This window comes from Cardiocondyla obscurior, linkage group LG05, assembly GCF_019399895.1.
Source record: "Cardiocondyla obscurior isolate alpha-2009 linkage group LG05, Cobs3.1, whole genome shotgun sequence".
Classification (NCBI taxonomy): domain Eukaryota; kingdom Metazoa; phylum Arthropoda; class Insecta; order Hymenoptera; family Formicidae; genus Cardiocondyla; species Cardiocondyla obscurior.
The window spans coordinates 8,188,076-8,212,159 of NC_091868.1; positions in this window are offsets into that span (position 1 = coordinate 8,188,076).

The following is a 24,084-nucleotide window of genomic DNA, read 5'->3' on the forward strand; positions in this document are numbered from 1 at the left end:
ATAACATACGCGCGTTACATCGCTGGTTTACACGCTTCAGGAATTAATTCGAGTTCACGAGGCAATAAAACGAACGAGACACGACTCCTGCAAACCGTAACGAGACAATGACGGTAGTACCGCATGATATTTCTGTGTGCAAATTTAATCACGCAACGGTAAAGGATTCGCGCGAGCGAAGCGTCTCCGAGAGTTCTCTTTTTTTTTTTTCCCTCCCGGTATTGTTTTATTATCGCATTGTTACGGCCGAGTTTTGCCGACAATTTACGCGCTCTTTGCTAATTCGATCTACTCATCCCGGGTCTAATAATGATTTTTACAGCGAAATAATTAATTTCGCGAAAGCCGAACACTCACTTGTTCTTTTTTGTCTTTTTTTTTCTTCTCGTGTTATTCTCAGTTTATAAAAATCTCGACAGATCTTATTTCTTGCCTCTCCTTCGTTCGTCTAGCCACAAAACGCTTCCAAAAGTTTGCGTTTGCGCACACGTATGCACCTGCGTGACTTATTGTCGGAGTTAATACGCGTAACCGACGCGTGTAGCTTTTTTTTTCTTTCTCTTTTTTTTTTTTTTTCGGCGCGTATGAGCCGCGTCGCGTTCCATCATAACGCTACCCGCCATTGAATGAGATATAAGCGACACGCAACTGCGATGTGCGTGAATCTATACGCGCTGGGGAACTCACGCACGCACACGCAGCCGGTCTTGCTCATCCTGCGAACGTCTCGCTTGTTCTCTTCCCGTTTCGCCCCCCTCAGCGGTGTACATTCATCTACCTTAATAGCCGTTCGCGTACCGGAAGGTCGGCGGATAATGCTCCATAAATTGCCGGAGATTAATCCGACTTTACGGCTGCCCTCTCGTCCGGCATCCGCGTCGGTTTGAGCTCCCCGGACCAAGTGCCAGGTGCGAGCCTCCATCACGCGCGTCTTTAAGAACGACTTGAGAGCGAAGAAGAAAAAATAAATGCGGCGCCGCCGACGACGTGGCCCGAATATAATCGCTGGTGGTAGGGTGGTGAGGCGCGGTGAGGGGGAGGGAAAAAATCGCGAATACCGTCTTTGCCCGGAAATATTAATTATGTAACTCGTATCATTTCGATACTCGCTGGCTTATTTCAGTCATTCTGTTTACGCTCGAGCTTCGCGTTCATCAACTTCCCGTTCCCTCGCGAGCGAAACCTTGGGATCTTGAACTTGACTTGAAGCCCATGGTCGCCGCTGCAACCTTCCAGATTATTACCGTTAGCCATTGCCACGTTGACGTAATATACGCAGGCACGTTTTCTTTCCTGTCGCATCTGCCTACTTGAAACTAATTATGACATTTAACGTACGCGAGCGTCGTACAGTCGTTCACTTAGACATTTCGCTGCGCTTCATAAGGCGCCACAAAACATATGGAGACTCGGGTCATGTATGCACATACCTTATTAACGCCGACGGCATTTTGCAACGCGACTCAATGCGCGGCCATAAAGACGATCGGTGTTACGTATCTAATAATACAATCCTAGGATGTGCGCTTCGTGCGTTTTCGTTATTGCTCAGTTCGAATTGCCGTATTTGAAAAAAAAAGATAAAAGCCTCAATAAAACGAAATTCAGACAGATAACAGTTTAAGTCATGCAAGTAAAAATATTAAAAAGAATTTCGTTACCGCCGGCCTTCCAAGACTCGGGACATTAAGACAAAATTAAAGACGGTTAAACGAAATCAACTATCGACTGATTTCGCGCATTCGACGTCGAGATACCGCTCGCCGCTTTCGGCCGATTGCATGGAGCTGCTAGTCTCCACAGTTAAGAAACTTTATTAACTTAGAAACGCTACGAGTTAAAAGGAAGAAAAAAAAAAAAAAAAGACAATTATCCGCGAGAGCAACTAAATCATGGGTGGGAATCTTACTATGTCTACTATTCCTCCCGAGTACCATACGGTTTATCAAGATTCCAACACGTTTTCAAGCAGCGGGATTACCTTTCAGCGAGTCGCTTAAAGAGCCGTTGGCAGACTTCGCAATCGTGGGCGGGTGATTTATATCGCGGGTGTGTACGAATAAAATAAATTCACCGTCGGCGTGCCGCGGATAATACGATTTTCGTCACGAAGTGGACTTGGAGTAAATTCCGTCCGTCGTCGCGACGTCGAAGCGAGAACGAGCCGACACCGAACTCGTATACGTCGCCGCTAACTCGAGCGCGAATTTTATTTAACCGTGATTTTGCAAAGCTATTTTTTGTATAATTACACACGGTTGTTTCCTGGTTTACTAAATCACACGTCTCCTGTAACGCAGATTGCATTCGTTAACGCGCAGCACATCTAAACGCAATTATTTTCACATTCTACATAAGGGATTTTCGTGCCGTTGGGCACGAAGTACCGTTCCCACTTTGCTCAAATATTTTTATACGGCTCAGCGTTTTAGCGGTATCTTTAGGCGCCTCGGAATATTTTTAGGCCGGCGCGCTTTTCGGGGCTCAAGGTACTGCTTTGTACCGTTAAAAACTCGTTATAGTACGAGTCAATATATACATTATTTTTCTGAAATTCTCACGCATTTGTTCCGGTAAAACTTCCGATTTTAGCTTTTAGAGCGCCAGCGATTTTCAGGAATTATATATTATATTCTGCGTTGCGATAACGGTAACGTCGCGAATAAAAGAATGTTTCCTTAATCAAATTCTTCGTGGCTCAGATCGAGATGCATACCTTGTTTAGAAACGCCGTGCCCTCGTTGCACATCACAGCTCGGATAATTGCCTTCGCGAAGATAATAATTATTATCCGAGGAATTGGCCGGCTGATTCCGACGCCGGTCCCGCTGCTCGCGGCTCACTTCTTATTTAACGACGGATTTCTTTAGTCAATTTATACACGTCCTTGCGATGAATGTACTAACGTCTTATCACGCGAACAAGATGCGCGCCGAGAAAAAAAAAAACCTGCAAATTGATCGCGGAGATGCGGTTAGACGGAGATAACTGCGCGAGGCGATAAAGATTCGTAATGGATCTTGCGGTGCGCTCGATCGGCGAACCTAGCTTCAACCTCGTTACAAAGCACCACCTCGAAAACGAGACACCTTCTCGCGTAATCGTCCGCGACGCTGCCGCGGCAGCTTTCCGCGAGCAACATAAATCTCGTCGCTTCCTTGTATAAATTACACCGGGAAATGCCAAAGCGGCCGACGGAGTCGCGGATGCAACATCACGACACCTCGCAATAATCCTCCACGGTTCACTAAGCTACTCTCCGTTGTCAATTCGCATCGACTCCGGAAACGCGCGCGCTGCCGCGATGCTAATGCACCTGACGAAAATGAAACTATATATTTCATTTGGCACTATCGCGCTGATAAATGGACCCGTTAGGAGAGCGCGTTTTATTTTTTTTTATTATTTTTTTTTTTTTTTGGACTGCGGCGCGTTCCGCACGAAGTATTCCGGGAAGTACGCCAGACGAAAATATGCAGAAATGCAAATGAAGTTAATTCCATCCTATAGAGATTTCTGGCTTTTTGGTATTATATTTTGGTATTTTGGTACATTATAATTTATAGTTATAATTTATAATTTATCCCTTGCATTCTCGCTTTTTCGCTGTCTTTCTTTTCTCTTCCTTTCTTTCTTTTTCTTCTTTTCGAATTAGAATATGAATATATCTGAAAAAGCATATCGCGGCGCGCTTCATTATTCATTATTCTATTAAACCCATCTATCGTAAAAAGAAATCTTAATCCGTTCCATCGCGATGGATTTTTTTCTCTCTTATTAAGAAAATATCTCGACGATCATTTTCTGATAGCTGCTCTACACGGTTTTAAACGCAAAATTAAATCTTACGCGTCTCGTTCGCAGAGTTAAATGCTTCTACCTTTACCATATCGCGAAGGCAATTAAGAACAAGCCCACGATCGCAAGTTCATCATGATCACGAGTGGGCGACGTCGCCCGGAGTGTAATTGCTTAGGTTTTACGCTGAATGTTTGATTGTCGCCGTTGCGCGAGGACCCGCGACGCGTGTGACCACAACGAATCGGGTACCGTACATCCTTTGTCATGGTGGGACGCGTGGCTTCGATAAGTATACGCGTTACATTGTTTACGAGCGTGTGCGCGCGCTCAGAGCGGTACGCACACGCGGAGCCCCTCAATTAATAAAAGTACTGTAAAAAAACGGGATCGCGATCGTAATTAAAGCGCAATCCGGAAGCCACCGCGCCGAGCGAACGATGAACGAAGAGAGCTCTCGGGAGGTGAATCCGCGGCAAGAGAGAACGAGAGACACTCTGGAAAAAAAAAGATAAAGAAAGAAAGAGAGAAGGAATAAAGGATGAGCACGTAGAAATGAAAAGAGGAAGAGAAGAGTGGACACCGGTCACGCTTCATGCCAATTTAACTCGGCCTGGACGCGCGACGACGACGGGAGACTGCGGGACCGAGATTAAAGAGAAGAGAGAGAAAGAGAGAGAGAGAGAAAAAGAAAGGGAAAGAAGTGTAAGGGAATGGAGAGAAATGGTCCCGCGTCGCGAATTACGATTTCTGTATCCTCGCGGTGACGTAACTTTTATTCGCGTCATGTCGATTAATCTTGCAATTTATTAACTTCCGCGCCGACGAAAGGGTGGGAAATTTTTGTTAGACTGTTCGCGCGGCTGTAGGAAATTACAGACTCAGATTTCATAATCCGATTCCAATTGATTCTGATTTAAACAAGGATCCGACTCGTGTCTTCACATCTCGCGTACTGAGCTGTTTTTATAAACGGTAAATATTAGTATTGTCGTATCGTGTGTCGTACTACCGGACATCGACGTTGACTCTAACGGAAGGACGGATGCACGCGGAAGCGACAAGTACAAATCGGTGATGGAAGAATGACACGGAAAGTTGGAAACAAACAGGAAGAAGAGCGGAAGATATACGGAAAGGTAACGAGCGACGAGCGTGCGAGAGTAAACCGGATGGCGAAACGACTTTTTGAGCGAGTAAACACTCACACACGACACTCGAGCACAAAACGGTACCGTTTTTTCCTCGCCTCCTGCGTGCTACTCATTTAAATAAGATTTATCTTCACGCACGTCAGATGAGAGATTGCATGACGCGGCGGCGCAGCCTTGCCATTAATTGACACGATGATTATTTTCCCGGGTGGTAGTGTAAATTTCTTTCAGCATAAAAAGCTTGAGAACGTAAAAACTCGAGGGGAGTCCCGAAAAAAAAAAAAGAAAGGAAACGAGAAAAAAGGCACAATCGTAAACGAAAGTTATAGATATATTATGATGAATAAATTAATGGTTTTTATTATTAAAAAAAAAACGTGTAAGACGTCTTAACATTAGCTGTCGAAGAAAAAGTTTTTTGAGGTTTTTTTTTGCATTTTGCCCAAGGATAGATAAACTTGTAAGAAAAGAAAAAAAAAGAAAGATGTCCTCGTGTGCGGAGAAGCGCGGGGTGGATCCAGGTTTAAATCTCTACATTATTTTATTTAAATAAAAATTAAAAAATATATAAAAATTTAATTTGCGTGACGTCTCTCGGTGTCACTTCGAAAACCTTTGACAATTCGGCGCTCTTGTGAGCCTTAAAAGATTTTCCTGCGCTGCGTTGCGAGCAGGCACAGAAAATTGTGCTGGCCGACGCGATTGTAACGGTATACGACTCGTTTCTACGCGAATACCATTTGATTTGACATCAGAGACGACCCGGTGTGTGCAAAGGTAATTTTATCCATATTCATCGCGATGAACTATAATAAAGTCTTATTTGAATCGAGCGTACAACGTGGTTCTATTTTACGGCGATTTCATTTTCTTCCACATAACTGTACTCCGTTTAACTATTTACACATGTATAGCCTTGATCATTAAACGAACAAAATTGTGGGCGTCGAGTTTATTATATTCGCTGATGGATACCAAAGATTGGCAGCGACGTTTCGTGCTCGCCGCTCTTTCTTTTCTTTTTTAAATTAATGAGACGGTGCGAGATCGGCGTGATTCCGATGCGGCGAGACACATCCCTCGCAGCATCTTCTCCCGGGTGTATTTTTGATCGAGGGCGTCGCGTATGGATTCGCGACGCGCTCATTACTCTTTCCGGGAATACCAGCGAGACGCGTTTCTCCACGGCAATTTCGCGCGATAAATTGGACACGGTTTTGCCAAACCCGGGCGAGTTACCGATCTCGTGCGATCATCTCACGCTACAAGCGAACAGCGAACAGCTTTTCCCGCATTCGACGCAATCCATTTAACAACGAAACAAGCCGAACGAAGCTCGGCACCCGGTAGTTCCGTTTAATATTGAAGTACAATCCGATCTTCACGACGCGGTACATAAAGCAAATTCTTGCATCAATAGACCGCGGAAGTGGAAAACGCGGAATTCGCGTTTTTCGTTATAAATCCAAGAACGCGGTTTTGAATAGAAAGTCCCGTGTATAAGAAGTCGCTGGAACGTGTTTTTTTCGCGTCTCTCGAAAAGAAAAATCATATTGCATTTTTATAAAATTACTTCCCCCGCGGGTAAATATTTGCGAATATTATGCGATAAAATAAAGCGTTGTTGCGCGGGAGAAGTGTCTATAACGTCTTTTAATTCCACGAGATAAAAGATTAGATGCACAGCTTCCCGTTCATTTAAAAGCGGATTTTATTATCGTGTTAAGTTGTCGCGGAAAGCGCTGTTCTCGGAAAAAGCGACAGGAGGCGAAACCGGGAATCAGCGCGTCCTCAAAACGCGATAAGTCACACGATGTGCTACCGCCACTCTCGGGACATTCAAGGTCGTCCAAGGTCTTTCCCGGGGTCCTTGGACTCGAGAAACGCTCGTAACAAACTGGTCCCCCCGACCTTCGACGCGGCGTTGCTCGTTGAAAAGAAGGCGAGTCGAGAGCGGATGTGTTGCGAGAAAACGCAAGACCTGCATTATTACTTTCCTTTATCTCTCTCTTCCTCGCCGGCCGCGGCGATTGCACACCGTGCGCTTCTACCTTCTGGGCACATCCCGTCTAGTCGGTCCCTTTTTATTCCGCCGACAAATACGAGCGCGCGGTGTAATGACGATAAAATCGAAGGACTGCTCTCAATTTGCTTCTTTGTCGCTCCACCCCGTCGTCCATTTTTCCTCGGCTCTTCTCTCCGAGGTTCTTAAGGTTCTTCTTCGCCCGGTCGCCCGTTTCCGGTCGTCCCGCCGCTACACCTTGCCTTACCGGCTATTCTCTTCCGGGCTTCTTCTTTCCCGTCCTAAGGGCCGAGCGAATCGGTCAGCCGGAGCCTAATACTTTGTAATTGCGCCGGTTCTTATGTCATCCAATATCGGGGAAATTATACGCTCGTACAGCATTTACAAGTTTTCATCAATTTGCCGGCCCTTCCTTTTCAAGATTAACACTTGTCACGCAACTGTCCGTGGTCCCGGCGATGACTCGCGTATATCGCCGCCGTCTGCGTTATTATTGTACACGCGGCAATTTTGCGTGCTAATTATAACCGCACGAGTGCTCGGAAATTTTTTTCTCTTCACAACTCCACCTCCCCCGATCCTTGTCATCCCTTTCTTACCGCCGCGGTCCGGCTTTTTCTCGTCTCCCTCCCTCCGTCACCCGGTTAGTTCTTCCCGTGGCTTTGCAGCCGAGGTATCTCTCCGCGACCTGCTGACTAATAATATAAAACGGCCCGATCCACTCCGACGTATTATACCGCGGTACGATTCACGCACGAGCGGACACCGTAAGGGGGCCCTCGAGGGGAGGCATGGCGGGATGGAATCTGGTCGAGCGTGTGTCACGGCCGACACGGCCGCGTACCGGCGCGAGAGGAATAGAAGAGGAGGCGTCGTCGCGAGAAAATCATTTCGAATTACGTAGCGGCGGCGAGGCGATTCCATCTCCGACGTATGGCAAACCTGAAGGATCACTCGCCGTTGCGCGAGGTCCTCTCACGTGTTACGCGGGGAGGAGGGCGGCCACCCGGTGCAAGACCGATCGGCGATCGCGCAGCGAGATCGGGATAATAAAGTTGCGCTTATATACTTCGAAACTGCCCCGGCGTAGAACCGCGGAATGGTATGCGCTCATAATTCGAACTGTATCGCTGTTACATTTCAAGACGTCTCGCTCCGCCTAGACACGTGCGAACCGTACTCGAGACCGAGACGCGTCCTCGCGCACGAGAGCTACACTCACCGCGGTTTATCGTATATGGCATTAAGCCGGCGTTCAGAATCGATGTTTTGAGAGATTGTAGGTCGGATGTGGGTACTTGTCCTTGTTTCTTTAACGAGGAATTCCTTTTCTTGTTCATCGTCGAGTTACCGCGACTTTACTAAAACATGATCCGCAGGTCATTAAACGAGACCACTAATGATTTGTGCAGGAATTACAATCAGTTGGTTTTGCTGCGTACCGAGTGTATGTATATATGTGTCAAATTATTCAACTTCTTACGCGGCAAAAAAGCAGTAATTCTATTTTTTTTATTTTATTTTACATATATTAATTTTAAAAATTATTAAAACATTTTTTACACAAAATACATTTTCTTTTCTTTTTTTTTACGGTATTAAATTTATGTTCGCGTGTTTGCGCACGCAAATTTGCGAGCAGCTATGTAACTTGAAGCCGTGAAACGTGCGAGAGATAGGATCTGAAGCAGCGCGGCTTCGCCTTCATCCCCGTTCCAGTTTTTCACATAGCCGATCGACATAATCCATCCATTAGCGTAGTAACGTAGGTCGAGTATAACGGCGAGTGTAATGACAGTCTTCTGTACGATATTAGCCTGACCCGTGCGAGAGAGTCCCCCGAGTAAATTTCCCGTTTCCCACAGTCGCCGCCGCCGCGTACAGAATTCCGTGAACCGACGTCACGAGAGTCGTCGCCTACGTTTTCAATCTTTCGGGTACCGCGGAGTCCCCACGGGCGTATTCGACGCCTTCCGTGTTTTCCAACGGCGGGCCGGGGGATTTGAGGACGACGCGGTGCATTAGAGACGATTAGACGTCGTAATGTCGTAGATTACATTGCCGGCTTAACGAGCCTCGACCTTTCGCCTGGACGCTGCGAGGTAGTGAATATACCCGAGCCCGGGGTAAGCCAACCCTGCTACATTCAGTCGAACGTTGACTTGATTTTTACAGTTTGCACAGCCACATTTACAAGTATTAATGCTCACTCGCGAGTACATTCGCGGCGAAGCTAAGTATCCTTGCGAGGTAATTTTTTTTTTTTTTTTTTTAATGTTTATTATTCTTCTTTTTATTTAACCGACACGCCTTTCGTGATCTCGAGATCTCATGACTTTACGCACTTCTTCCGCATATAAAATTTGCATCTCGAGGATAGAATTTCGTGCCGGGAAAAAAATCTTTCACCGTGCGTGCGAAAGCTCTTTACTTCGCGGAATCTTCTAACATCCCGTAGCTTATACGGGTTCCGGAGAAAAAAGAGAGGATGATGCGGCGCATTAAAGGACGATTGCACACTGGCAATGTCGTGAGCGTCATTAACAATCTAATGAGCTCCGGTCTGCTAATGGCAGATCCGAACTAATTACCAAGTTATGATAATTCCACCATAATTGATAGGAAATGATCATTTAAGTGCTCCTCGTATGAATTAGAATTCAAAGCTTTGACGAGAAACGCGTAACGGAACATCGCGATAATCGTATCTCGTATTTGCCATTCTATAAGCAGCGTAGCATGAAAAATTAAGATTCCGCAATTTCTGGACCAATTATCTTATGTGAATTTCTCAAATCGATTGAATCGGACGTGCGTACGCACATTATTATAATTTTCATACAGGTGAATCGATGCCACTTAATTCCCACGCCCGCATCTCGGCATCGAATCTCGAAAGAAAGCTTCGTCAACGTTGTAATTGTCCGAACGGCTCGACTTTTTTTTTTAATTTTTTTTTTTTCGTCTGACTTGCATTTCTTCTCGCGGTGTATCTCGGAGGTCGGTGACCTCTCGGTTCGAAGCGTGCAGGAGGTCTTAATCTAAACGCACGCGTGCAAATGCGCGAAAGCACATGGCGCCGAGTGTCCCCAGGCGAACGTTCCTCTGTCAGGTTTAACCCCAACCGTGCAATATCCACGAAGCGTATCGTCCCGTTTGCGATACGCCTGACGTGGACCAGGCGCTGGTGACATCCGAGACTCGCTGTCGCTTCCTCCTCGTAATTTCCTCATTCCATCGCGAGAAGAATTCCAGTTCTTCCTTCGTTCCGCCGAGCGTGCCTCCGTTTCTTCTACGTCTCTCGTTCCCCTTTTTCCTCCCTTTTCCTCCTATTTTCTTTCAAACCCGTTACTCTTCTTCAACGATCTGCAAATAATCCGCTGTTTTCTGACGCTGGCGCACACGTCGGCGTAGCACGCTGCGCTGCCATTATCGATGCGAACCACTTCGGTTTCGATTTTACCTCGCGTGGCCGCATTCTTCCGGATTCCTTCTCGCGTGATTAGCGACCTTCGTACGCGTCGCGTATGCCGCGAAAACTTATATCTTGGTGTCGTCCGTCGTAATTTTCGCCGCGCGCTTATTGAGATACCGTACGGTTGACGCGCAATTCCGTATTTTTCTTCCGGCGCTTCTGTCCTTTCTTTTTTTTTTTTCTTTTTTTTTTCTTCCACGCGTTGTCTTTAACTCAATTCCTGGTGTGACGTGGGTGCCTGCCCGGACGTTGACCACCCGGTGAATTACTGTCTGCTGTCGCCGCATCGGTGGTCGGGAACTTTGGCGAAGGATCCCTCTCGAAGTACACGGGCGCTCGTACGAGTACGTAATTCATCTTCGATATTAATAGTCTGCTGTCAGTGGAAATCATTCGACAGCCGTAAATCGCAGTGATGCTATATTAACTAAGAATACATACGGTCGTGCTCAATCATTTCTATTGCGCGGCCGCATTTAGCCGTTTATTGAACGTAACAATCGAGCCGATTAATAATAAGACAGCTGCGTAGCCTGCGGAAGCACGAAGCTCGCAATTAAAATTAGGATTCTTCGAATTTTATGCATCGACTACCATCGACGATTTATTTTCTCTTCCATTGCAACTCGTAAACGTCCCTCGACGCGACGAAATTTTAAGACCATCAATATATATCGCACGCGAAGGAGGGGGAGGGGGGGGAGAAAGAAGATACGCAGGTTTTTGCATTTTTAATCAAGGTCGCGGAGGCAATTTGCGACCCTGTTACAAGAACGCGCGCGGGCTCCTAGTTCTGCATTCAAGGTGCACGGATATTTCTTCCGTTCGGCTTAATTGCCGGGGACTAACGATGTGCGGCGTGAAAAATAATGTTCTCGCTTAATCGGTAGAGCAAGCCGCGTTCGTTCGTTGTCTATTCCCCGTGCCGCGACTATGAATTCAGAACGAGCCAATTATTTCCAGGATTTCGCGTGGATAACGTCGCGGGCAACCGTTATTGGCGATTCTCGTCACGCATGTGTCTCGATGCGAGGCGCACCGAAGAGCACGTCGTTCCAATTTAAAGACAAGGAAAGTTGTACAGAAAAGAAGATCGATCGCCGTAGGGACGCGAATCGTCGAGCGTGTTCTCCTCGCTTCCCCGCGTCTACGTGGGCAGGAAGAATAGAGGCGCAGCGAGAACGCAGAAATTAGCGACTGAAAGGCCGGACGAGTGAAATTAGTAGTCCCGCGAGCGGTCGCATTTTTCCGCGTTCATATTTTTTCCCCCTTCTTTTCTGAAAGACCGTTCTCGTATTGAGTGAAATTTACGGCAGATTGTCGCGTATTTCTCTTGATATATTTGAGCGTACGCGGAGCTTTTGTTTCAAAGTTCCATTCACCTCGATTTTCAATTCTTTCCTTAAACCATATATAGGCGCGAGCAATGAGAGTTATAATTGATTTCCATGCCATCTCGTTTAACTTACAAAGCCAGCTTTGTAATAATATAATTTATATTTTATAATTTGCATGGTTAAAGTTATCCCAATTATATTTTTCTCTGGGTGTGCGCAGCGGCTCAGATTTTATCCCTTCGGTACGGAACAACGACGTTATTTTTGCGAACGCCCGACCGTTCAATAGAGTTATTGTCAGCAGCCGCGAGGACGGCGGAGATGGACTTCCGTTTTAGATGGCACCGATAGCGCGTACTCGAGCTCATCATAAGCTTAGTGCACGCTGAAGGCACAATGGGTCGGCGGGATTTATGATACGCAGCTGATACACCGTGATCCACTTTGGCAAATTGCACGGGATTATTGCGAAACGGATATCGCGGACGCGCCGGAATACACGGAAGAGAACGAAGTCGTCGCGATAACGCATGGCCGAGCATTATTCAGAATTATTGATGTTCGAGGGGGAGGAGGAGGGGGCCCCCGTTGCCTCCGTCCGCGACTCGCGCGAGGAAAATGATGTTTACACAGCGCCGTGATGTAAAAACTTAAAAGCAAACTTGTCCGAGACGAGTCGACTTCCGAGGTCCCATAATCCACCTCGCGCGCGCATTACCGATGTACCTTCGCGACTTCTGACATTACGTAACGTGACGCAAAGCAAACTCTCGGATGCCCGTCAGGTGCACTTTGTTATTCAGCGATTCCGTACGGTTCGCAGCGCGTGCAAACGCGGTGCACACGCACACGCGCGCGCTCAGCCTCGCACGGCCGGTAGCACCGGCAAATACTCTAGTAAAACGTCGCGCGGCATCGTAAGAGCGCTTCTTGGTAATGCGCAATAACTTTGTTGCGCTCTATCACGGCCCGGAAGCCCCGGATGGTATGCACTCTCCACTTCATCGAGTCGCTTATGCGCCTCTCTGCTCCGCGAAAGGAAACGCTCGTTTGTAATCCCCGATTCCGAGAGGAGCGCGATATCCTGTCGAGCTAGCTTGCCACCGGCTAACAAATGCGAAAAGTTTAACTATCCGTTTCTCGCCCGCCCGTCCCCTCACGCGGCTCGCAACTGTCTCACGGAGATTGCGGCTATTGCAAATTACGCGTTTTGATTAATGGGAACGCGCGGCTCTCTTACTCGTAGGAAAAATTCACGGCGGCACCTCGGTCGCCGCGCGCCGTATACATGTTAATTTATTCGAGTCGTTCGAGTGATCCGAAGAAAGATCTCTCTTTACGCGAGTGTCGGGAGGGATGGACATTTTTTTTTTCGTTCGGAAAATATCAAGTATTGCATAATATCGCGGTCGGCATCAGAGAAATTGAATAACGCCGCAAGAATTTCGAAAAATTAGCAGTAACAAATTACTTTCTTGGGTATCAGACGATATCATCGTTCCTGTATACTCCCGTAACTTATTATTAATTCCCTTCGTCATGACGGAAATGGCATAAGCCGACAGGGACCGCCGGCGAAAGGAACAACCCATTTAGATGTTCCCCGCCGATTCTCCTTCAACTAGCCGTTCCTCACGATTTCTTAGTTCCTTGGCATAAGTTTCCTCCTCCGCCTCGTCCTCCCACACCCGCCCCCGCTCGCAATCACTATATTTTAGTTCGCGTCCGTTCGAAAGGCATTGACTCTTCCCTGTGCCGGCAGCCAATGGAGTACCAGGCGGCTTTCCACTCTTCTGGGTTCAGGGCCGGTCAAGGACTCGCGCGCAATGTTAGCACAACACTAGCGAAGGTTACAAGGCGCGAAGAAAAGGCCTCGGAAAGAGTGTTTGCGATCAAGCCTCGGGTCGCCCTGTCATTTTGCTAACCGACGAGCTCGACGGTCAATACTTCGCAAAGGTCGTCGCTGACAATAATTACGGTTATTTCTCATTAGACCCCGAATTACCGAGCAGTAAGCAGCTTTATTGGCGTTCGCCAATATAGACATCGGCGTAATGCTGCGTTCGGGGGGGAAAAATACCCCATCGATATCGCCGCGGATCCTGGAAGGATCCGATTCCGCGGATTATTCCGGTCACGGTGAATGCGGACAGCGCTTAGTTATTAAACCCGGTCGCTGCAGGTTTCGAATGAGGGTTTCCGTTTTTGCTCGGGACAGAAGCCAGTGATCACGAGCAAGCGGTGACCGCGAAGGACGCGGAAGATGAAGGGGAGGGCCCCCCTTTTTATTATTTTTTCCTTGGATCGCGCTCCCTTTGAATCGCGCTCCTTCTGCTTTCGACGAACGGCGAAGGGCGAACCCTTTCTTTTGACCCGCTGGTCATTTTTTTTTTTTTTCCTCTTTCTGTACACCTTCTGCTCAATTCTTACCCCTGCGTTGGCTTTTTTCGCCAGCGCGCGGGACGCGCGATAAAGACTTTAAAGCCCATCACATTCTTATCTGCATTCATTACAATTATCTCCCGCGTGCTAATCTTCCCGATGACTTCCGCTGTCCCCGTCGTTCTCACATTCTGGCGTTAGTCCCTCGCAGCGCCTCGCTGCACGCAATAAACACCGAAGATCGATTCATCGAACACGCGGGGCGACGACCGTTCAACAAGTTTCCTCTCTCTTCCCTTCTCGCTGCGATACCCTCGCGTTTAGCATATCCGTTCTTATCTCACCGCATCTGTGAAGTAATATACCCGCGTATCATATATCGGTATAATTATTTTATTTTTCTTCGAAATTTTACTGCTTATCGTTTGCCTAGCGCGCGTCGCGCGATTAAATCGAGCGCTCGGTACTTCGCGCGATGAAATTTCGCCCGACCTTCCCCTCGACCGAGGGTAACCCACTCCCTTTCCCGAACCCCGGATAATTGCGCTGCCGCGTAATTACGCGAGCGATAGAACTAGGTCGTTGCGTTCGTCCTTTTCCCCCGCGTGCCCGCTTCCTCTTTTAAAAACGAAGCACTGTTAACGCGATGTTGGCGTTAAAAAATATTAAATACGCGCTCTTCCCGTCACGCCGCACCGAGCTGTTGAACGCCGCTGCAAAAACTGTAATACCTGCGAAGCGTCACCTTGAGCGGGCGCATCGTAGCGCGAGTGCAACAGCCGATCCCGCCACGCTCGTTAAGATCGGACGTTACACCATTGTTATAGAACTCCGGGTACACATTTGATTCGCTCGATCGTTCGTTACGCGGCCGACGTGCAACGCCGAGGAAGCGGAGCGCCAGAAGAAGTGGCGAGACCCCTTGGTCACGGTTCTGCGATCCGCGAGATGCTTTAATTCTCGAATACTTACGCACTCGGCCGCGAGATTCACTCGCGACGTCTCACCCAGTTACACGAATATAATAACGACATATTGCATTCACGGCGCCTACATATCCGTTTCTTATCAATATAAAATACACCGTCTTTTCGATTTATGGTCGCCTCTTTACCAACGACACCGGTATATTTTAACGACTACATAAATTTAAGCGTAGATTCACGTTAATGTTGGTAGATAGGAATGCGAATAAATGTTAGTTCAGCGACTTATTAAAAGTCCGATCTAAATAACGTGCATTTAGATTTAAATAATAATGTATCATTCAAAGCGAGTTTACTTACAATTTATGCAGTCGCAATTTAAACCTTTTCAAATTTTTTAAAACATAACGTGGGAAATAGCAATAATTAAATCTCGCAATTATATTAAATTCTATTTTGAAATTAAAATTGAATTTAAAATACACGTCAATAATTTACAAAGCCAGTGTTGTAATAATACAATTTTTATTTTTTAATTTGCGTGGTTACAGTTATTATAAAAATATTGTTGGTCCCTTTTTCAATTTTTTGTTCATAGTTAAATCATGATTATCCCAATAATATTTTTCTCTGGGTGTAATGGGACGTTCGTCGATTACGGCAATTGAATTTACAGCCTTCATCCGCGTTTTGACTGGTTGCATTGGCGTCGGGGAGGTCTCTTAATTTGCGTACGCAGACTCTTGCATTACCGTGAACTGGTTTGCGAAACGCTTGCGATTAACGCATCATGCTCGCAATCTCTATTTCCGCGTGGCGCGAGCTCGCGAGGCTGCATCGCCGCGTTTGCTGCGACGATGGCTGTCGGTTTCTTTCTTTTTTTTTCTCTTTTCCCTTCCAAGGATGCCTCCTCTTCCGGGTCGTTTTCATGCTCGGTTTATGCTACCTACGCGTAACAACGGGTGCGCTCGATCGGCCGTATCCGCTGATGCGCACGCTGCGTACGGCGGAACGACCCCTCTCGAAAGACGATGGTGGCTGCAGCCGCCGCGATACTGCAGCCGCGATTCTATAAATAGATCCGTTTCTTGGCGGTAGACTTCGTAACTTTGACGAGAGATTACTTTTAAACCCGCCGCGGTAAAGCGAGCGACAGATGATCGGGGCGAGGGATGGATAAGGGTTGTAACGTCGCGCGTGAAGATGAGGCAGATCGATGCGGACGATGGGCTGATGAAAGGTGAGGAAGACCGGAACGACCGTCACGTTCTTGCGAACCTGGTTATTACGCGGCTGTACGAGATGACCGGTGCATGTCGCACGGATTTCTCGGGCGAGTGCGTGCATCATGTGGACGTGGACGCGAGCGGAACACGCGGAATGCGGAGCAATTATCGTCTAGTTCGTCGTGGTGACCTTACGATGGGGGGCTACATTTTGCGGGGCGAACGGACGAGCGGAAAAAACGTAGGCAACGCATCGGGGGATTAATAATGAAGCGTTAGATGAAATTGCTACGGAGGCGGGTTTGCTCGAGCTTCGGAAAGCTTCGATCGGACACGCGCGCTCTCACGCGTTTATCAGGAGACAGCCGGAAAATAATCAATTATTTCCACGCAACCTGGCAGGGAGATTGTAAACATTTTGCGACGAACCCGCACTTATCCTCGGGAACGTGTGCCGTTGTGCGAAATTAATATTTTTTTTTTTTTTTCTTCCACGCTGACGCGAGATTAACAAATGAAGAAAGAACGGTAATCACGCGGAACCAATCGAGTCGGCTCTTTCCCGTCACACGCCGGAGTTATTTTCGTCGTCGATGAGGTGGAGAAGGCGCCGAGCACATAAGACGGGTGTAATTTCTCGCGGCGTAAAATAATTATTTTCCTCGTCCTCCGAATATTTTATCGTTCCTTAACGTAACATTTAACACGAGCGGTTTCGACCGTGTGTCGATCGCGGTACGCAATTATTCTTTGCATTAATGTAAATTCGACGCTAAATGAACGTAAATGGTAGCTCGACCACCGGCCGTGCCGCGAAGGTATATAATTTCAAGCAAGGAGCTAAAGAGCGACACGAGGATCACGACGGCGAAGCGGTGTGTTACCGACGCGACTTTTGCCGAGCGATTCGCGAGAGAAAAGAGGACTCCGGTGTCTACGGCGGCATCGTAAACGTAATGGCTGCGAACCGTCGGACTGTGAAACTGTTATTCACGAATTTGAGCAGGGCGCGAAGGCTTCGATAAGTTTCTGACACCTCGGAATGCAAGCCGAAACAACAATCCTTTCTCTCCGGGTCTCGGGGCCCGACGTAATTTCCGTGCTAACAAACTTTCCAAACTCCAGCCTGTGCGGCACCCGTGGCCTGTCGGCACACACAATCCCTTACATAACTGTCTTCAGATTTATCTCAAGCTCAACAGAACCGTTCCCTTTTTTTTTTATGATCTGCACGGTGATTTATAATCGAATGTGTATACACACATGTACGTAACCTAACATAAAACGCTGTTTTTTTAGTATTTCGGCTTTTCACGGAGCGGCGTATTGATTCTTAATGTAAACAGAGAGACGGTGGATTTATTTCTACGTTGACGGGTCATCCTTTGTTAGCAGATCGGTCTCGCTTGTGATGCGGTTAATAGCAGGACGATCTGAATTTACGAGCAGTCGTTGAGCGGCGTATCTGGTGCACCAGAACGCGCATCACTTCGGTTGTTGGGCACACAAACCGATCGTTAACTGGATATTTATATCGCGAAGAGGTTGTGAATATTACGTCTAATATCAATAACGCAAAGGGTTCAATAAAAAGGACAATTTACGAATAAAAAGGAGTGTCGTTTCGCATCGCTTCGCCGCTCCGAGCGACCCGTCCGGACGGATTTGCTCTTAAAAGCGGCCGATTTCATGCTCGGAACAACTGCGAAAACTGGTACCGATCGACAAAGCGCTCGTCGCTAATACAGCCGTAAAATTATGTCACATATGTCACAATATTGTGATTAAGAATATCCTCGGGGAAATTTAATCGGAACTGAAGCCTCATTAGCTTCCACGGCGAATGTAGTAATCATCAGATCGTATAGTGCCCGTAAAAGATGCAAGCTCCTCCACTCGCCGCGATGAAATCAAACGAAAGAACCCTCGTTAACGTTTCTAAAAAAAATTAACGCTCGCGTGTGCACACGCACGTTGAAAGGCAGATATAGCGACGGCAGCTAGCGAACGTTGTTTTAGCGTCGTGTGCGTCGAAGTTTCACATGTACCGCATGTATATACCGCGCCGGCCGGTTTGCCGATGACTGATTTCTCCCCGTTCTCTCATCCCCTGTCTCTGTTGTCTAGGATTACGTACGCTGACCGCTGTCGCCGCAGAAAACGCCATACCTGTCCTTCGATGTACGTGGCGCGTTGCACAATTTTCCATCTGTAAGTATCGATTAATTCAACGAACGATTATTACGCGTTTGATGAGGATAAATATAGTCTCGTGGTCGTATCGCGGAGCGGCGCGCTTTGAAAATGTTACTGAAAGTCGCAAAGATAGACTTAAAAAAAAAAAAAAAAATTCTCGCGAACAATATTGCCGACTCGTTACCCCGTTGCCCACAGAATTCTTTTTTTCTAAGAAAGACCCGAGGAGCAAATTGAAGATTCTCGCTTTAATGTCGGTTGTTATACACACGCGAGCATCGTTACCGGCTTCTCGCGCGGGAATTGTCAAAGGAAAGTCTCCGAGGGAAACGCGAGTTCATCCGCGTTTTCACGGGCGGTCGGCCGTATTCATCCGGGACGCCATTCTAATTACTCAAACAGGACGGAAGGCTAATGACGCGGATTTAAGAAGATATCTCACGGGCACGGAGCGCACGGATATCAATTCACTTTTATCCCCCGTGGAGAGGTATCGCGGCGATGAGTCGGCGAAATAAAAGTAACGCGATGAAACCTCTACAGCCCATGCGTGGCTGATCATTCATAAAAAGAAAGGTAAACGCACCGCCGCGGCTTGAGAAAGAAGTGAATGGCACTTTCGTCGGAAACAAATCGGGCTACAAGCAGCGACGAGGAGCACGTAGTCGAGATTTAACCGAGGGTTACCGCCAACCTTGGACAGCTACCAACGTTGATTATTCAAGGAGCCTCTGTTCCGCCGCCGTCACTAGACTCGTCGTTTGCGACTCCTCCTCTTCTAGCTTAGAAGATCCTGATTGTCTCTCCTGTTTTGTTCTATCTTAACTTTTTATTTTTTTCTCGTTGGCTTAGGTATAATAGTAGAGGCTGCGCTGACTATGTAACCATTAGAGGCAGGATCCCTTTACGGCCGATCCCTTCCTAGTAGTGATTTTCGTATTATTCCCTTTCTCTTCTTCTCGGATATTCGTGCTCGGCTCTCTTCGCTAACGAGTCTTTGCGGTGATTCTCAACGAAGATCATACCCGAGATGTACTTAAGTGTTGGCAAGGAGTACCGCCGAAAGTCATTTACAAATGATAAAATCTAATTTTTATGCTTAAAATTGAAAGAGCTAGGCTTTAATATAAATTATTCACGTCCGCTTTCGTTCGGCATGCGTTAATTAAACAGCTGCAATCAGAGCGTTCTTTTCATTTTTGCGACTGCCGCGACGTATCGCAAAACAAAAAATTTTTGCGGCACAAGCACGAGCGCAAGTTCGTAAAGTAGCCGAATGCCACAGTCAGACACTTGACGATTACTCGTCGGGAATACGCTTCGCACGATCGACACCTCGCGGGAGAACGACGCTGAGAAAGACGTAACACGACCGCCTGATCCCTTTCGCCGAAGTAAATGCGCGTAACACTTTCGCGCGAGATATTATAGTCGCGTGCAGGTAAACGTGCATCCGCACGGTCGTCTCTAAGGATGCATTTATACAATGAGCTATTAATATAGTTTATTGCGCCGGTCGAAGAATCCTGCACGCCACAGCGGCAAGTATCAGAAAGCAAACCTATTCCACGTCTTTATGCAAGCGAGAGAGCAACATTATACGCGATAATCGTCGCGAAAGAAAATTCTCCGCGCGCTATTCCTTTGGAGCTAGCGGCCTGACCCACGACTTCTCGTCCTATACGTTTCTGACACGGATCTGGCACAGATCTTACGCGGATCTTACGCGCGAATCTTGCGTGCACGTGGATACACGTATAACGAATAACAAATTCAGGTATTATAAGCGCTCTCGCGGATCTTATACAAGGGTAATTTAAGCTACGCTCTGGCGGCCGCGCAGCTCTTTGCCCGTTCGAGTCAAACGCCCCTGCGACAAACTGCGCATTCATTACATCGTTAACAATAGTGTTATACATCTTTGTACCGTTAAAATATTTACAGCGCGAGCTCGCGAAAACGGTAGTCATAGTTTATTGCATCCCGCAGTTCCGTCGTGATTCTACGGCTCTTCTTCGGCATTGTCCGAGTGTACGTGGCGCCAAAGCCGTGCGGAAGTTTTACGATCGTGCAGGCTCGCGAAAATTGTAGTGGACGAGCCGTAGCCGGGCGTCTTCGCGTCTTCGACGTCGCCAAAACGCGTCATCGATGGTTAAGCCGCTTTATCTTTTTTTTTTTATTTTTTATATTTGTGGAAGGAAATGCGTATACGCACATCCGAAGGCCGGATCCTTCGAATAATGTGAGACTCACGCTAATTGGTAATACTTACTAAAATTCTGCCACGACTGAGGCAAATGATTCGAAGATAAATCCATATTGGTGTTCCCCGCGTCACTTAATAATTTTTTTTTTTTCAAGAAATAAAAGCAAACCTGGAGCGCGCACGTCCCCGCGACACGAACGCGGAAACGGGCGCATGCACTTTAGAGCAGGACTAGCAAACCATAAAATTCTACAGTTAGACACCTAACTTGATTTATAGGAACGCCCATTTGCATAGTACCACATGGACACCGCCGCTAATGTGCGCGTTAGATCACCGAGCATAAAATTCTACAGTTAGGCACTTAGACTGGCCAACCTCGCTGATTTCGGTTGTCCGCATGCTCTACGGTTCTCTTCATGCTTGGTGCTTGCGTTGGCGACCGTATAACACGCCCTACGTCGCGCGATCGTCTCGTCAAGTCGACGGTTTGTCAAAAAAAAATTTACGTGGACCCTAGTCAAATTTATTACTTCCACATTAAGTTAATTTTTAAAATCAACCTTGCGATTAATGACTCAAGTTTAATTGATTAAAATTTAGTTTTTTTTCTTTTTTTTTCTTTTTTTTATTATTTTAAGAAAATCTTAAAAATGATTGTCGTCATTTATCGCTATTATTATATAACTTTTTTTTTATTACTTGATTAATTGTACTATTAAAAATCGGTTTTTTAATTATTTATTATTATTATACTTTATTTGTATGCTCGAAACGCGTGGCGATGAGTCAGATTTTTCTTTCTTCACGTGTCGGTCGACCGATAATACAATCGAAAAGGCTTTAGACACGGAACGGGCCAGAAAGAGAGGGAAAAACGGTAAAATGTCACTGTTCCCTAATTACATCGGGTAACTAGCCGGGCCGTAGGAAGAGAGACGACGCATGGAAACATCACGGCTCTGCGGAGGCAGCCGATCCCCCAGGATGGAGGCTCGGTACCGCTAGATCTGCGGGCCAATCCGCGAACGCTTTTAAGCAGCGTTCTCCAATCGTTCCTTAGTTATAACCGGCAAGTAGCCACGACCACCACTCGACCCGCTCGGTTTATAAAGTCAGGCGGATGCGCTGCCTCGAAGACAGAGCCGTGCCGACAGTCCAGCCTACAGGAGCGTCGTTTTTTTTTTTCTCACGTCGAGAAGGCAATCGGACAAGTCGCGTGTTCAAGTCGCGTGTGATCCAGCCTGGTGTCGAAAAATTTTGGCGGAGAGATCACTGTCGATTACGTTGATATCTCCGCCACGCGCTCGAAAGACTTTTCGGACTTGAGTTTGGAGGAAAAAAAAAAAGAGAGAGAAAAAAAAATCTTAATAAATAAAACCGGTACCAGTGGTTAGAACTATCGAGTGATTAGAGACCGAGGTGAATCTAGGATCTGAGATCGCAGTATCAGTGGATAGCCGGCTGCTAAGGTATGTGGGATTTTAGTGCTAGCATTGGTGCGAAAAGTGTCGCGCTCGGTCTCGCGCGGAAGGCACGGCCGATGGGGCACCTCCGGCGTGACAAAAAGTGTCAACGGCCAAACGGGTTCGTTGAGTGCGAGACGTCCGGGAGGATCGCTTAACGATTCCGCGGATCTCGGTCCCGCGAGATATCGACAAGTGATCGCGCGTGGAGAACGTTCAGAAGTTCACGGCGAAGGTCTTCCTCGGCGGTGCCTTAGGTGAACGTTCGTCGAGCCGATCGGCCTCGAATTGCGCGATGCAGCGTACCGATAAATCTCGTAGGCAGTGAGGATCTCATTTTTGCAGTGCTCCGAAAAAAAAAGAAGTTAGGAGGTGGGGAAATACCGATAGGTTTCCGCTCGACGTAAATAAGATCGCTTTATCGCAAATTCATTGAAAGTTCATTTATTAATTTTCTTTTTTTTTTTTTTTTTTTTTTTTTTGAACGATAGAAATATGAATCTTATCTATATAAAATATATGTTCCCCGTCGATCGCCGGTACTTCTCGCAGCCGCCATTCCCACGGTGAGAGCTCAGTTCAAAGTCAGGGCCGCAACTGTTGAGCAACCGCTCGATAATAGCATGCAGTCGTTACAAAAGCGCATATGCCACACGCACCGGGACCAAGTCCTCGTGTCTCTCGGAGATGAGGTGATTAATCCTCTTATATATTACCGAGGCGCGGCCTACCGCTGGGCTCGTATATGTATCTCAATAATAACGCAACGTTAAAATCTCTTAGCCCGCTCAATAATACGCGCCGTGATCCGCCGATCTCGCACTTACATCTCGGAGAAAAGAAGTACTGCTAATTTTTTATTACAGCGTATGTGTATTCTACGTAAGCGCCTACAAGGTATAGTTGCGCGTTGTGGTCGCAGCGTTTCAAAGGGTTATTGTTACATACCAACGGCTACGTACGGTTTCTTTAAAATGCGAGAGACGGGTGTGCGGAGGCTGCAGCTGAGGGTGCGAAAACGAAACTCATTTCTCTTAAGCGGTGTGTGACGCGTACGCGCCGCTCGATTCTCGGTCTCGTTCACGGCGTTGATTTGCTTCGCGCGTTCATGGATTAACCCTGCACTCGCGTAACGAATGGTAGAGAGCTCGATGCCCGCGAATGGAATAACTCTTCAAGGCCGAAGAGATTATTCTTAGTTGAATGCGAGAAAATGGTCGTCTATAATAAAGAATTTAATGTCACCCCGCGATCATTTTTACATTGACCTTTGTATATGACTCGACACTTTAAATAACTGTTCGAACCTTATAGAGAAGTAGAACAACACTTGCCAGTAAAATTCGTGCACAGTTTAGCGGGAAGTAAGCGTCGTTAAAAAGAAAAAAAAACGGAAAAAAAAGAGAAAAAAAAAACGGACGAGATAAGCGTCCAATTTCGTATATTCGTTATACGTGTCCCGAATATTCATGCTGGTACCTCTGGTTTTTCGTTCATGTACAATCAGTCCAACGACCTGTAACTCGTGAGTCAGAAGTCAGGAACATATTTGCGAAATCAATATACGTCTTTTTTTCTCTCTCTTTTTTTTTTTTAATAGAAGACAAAACTAGAAATCACGTCTAAATATGCTGTTTAGAATTTTTAAAGCTCGTTGAGAAAGGGAATCGGTATTATCTGAATAATTCAGATAACTCGAAATAGAAAATTAATATCTACTTTGACTCTATGCAATTATTTAATTGTTGAGCAATTGTACCATGAGAATCTCATTGCCAGCTATACTTTCGACAATGAAACGGCTCTCGATTCGAAGAGTTCAACGTCAGGGAAGCGTAACGTCTTTCGATTCACTCCTCGCCACAGACGGATTCTTCCACGAAATTTCTGAATCA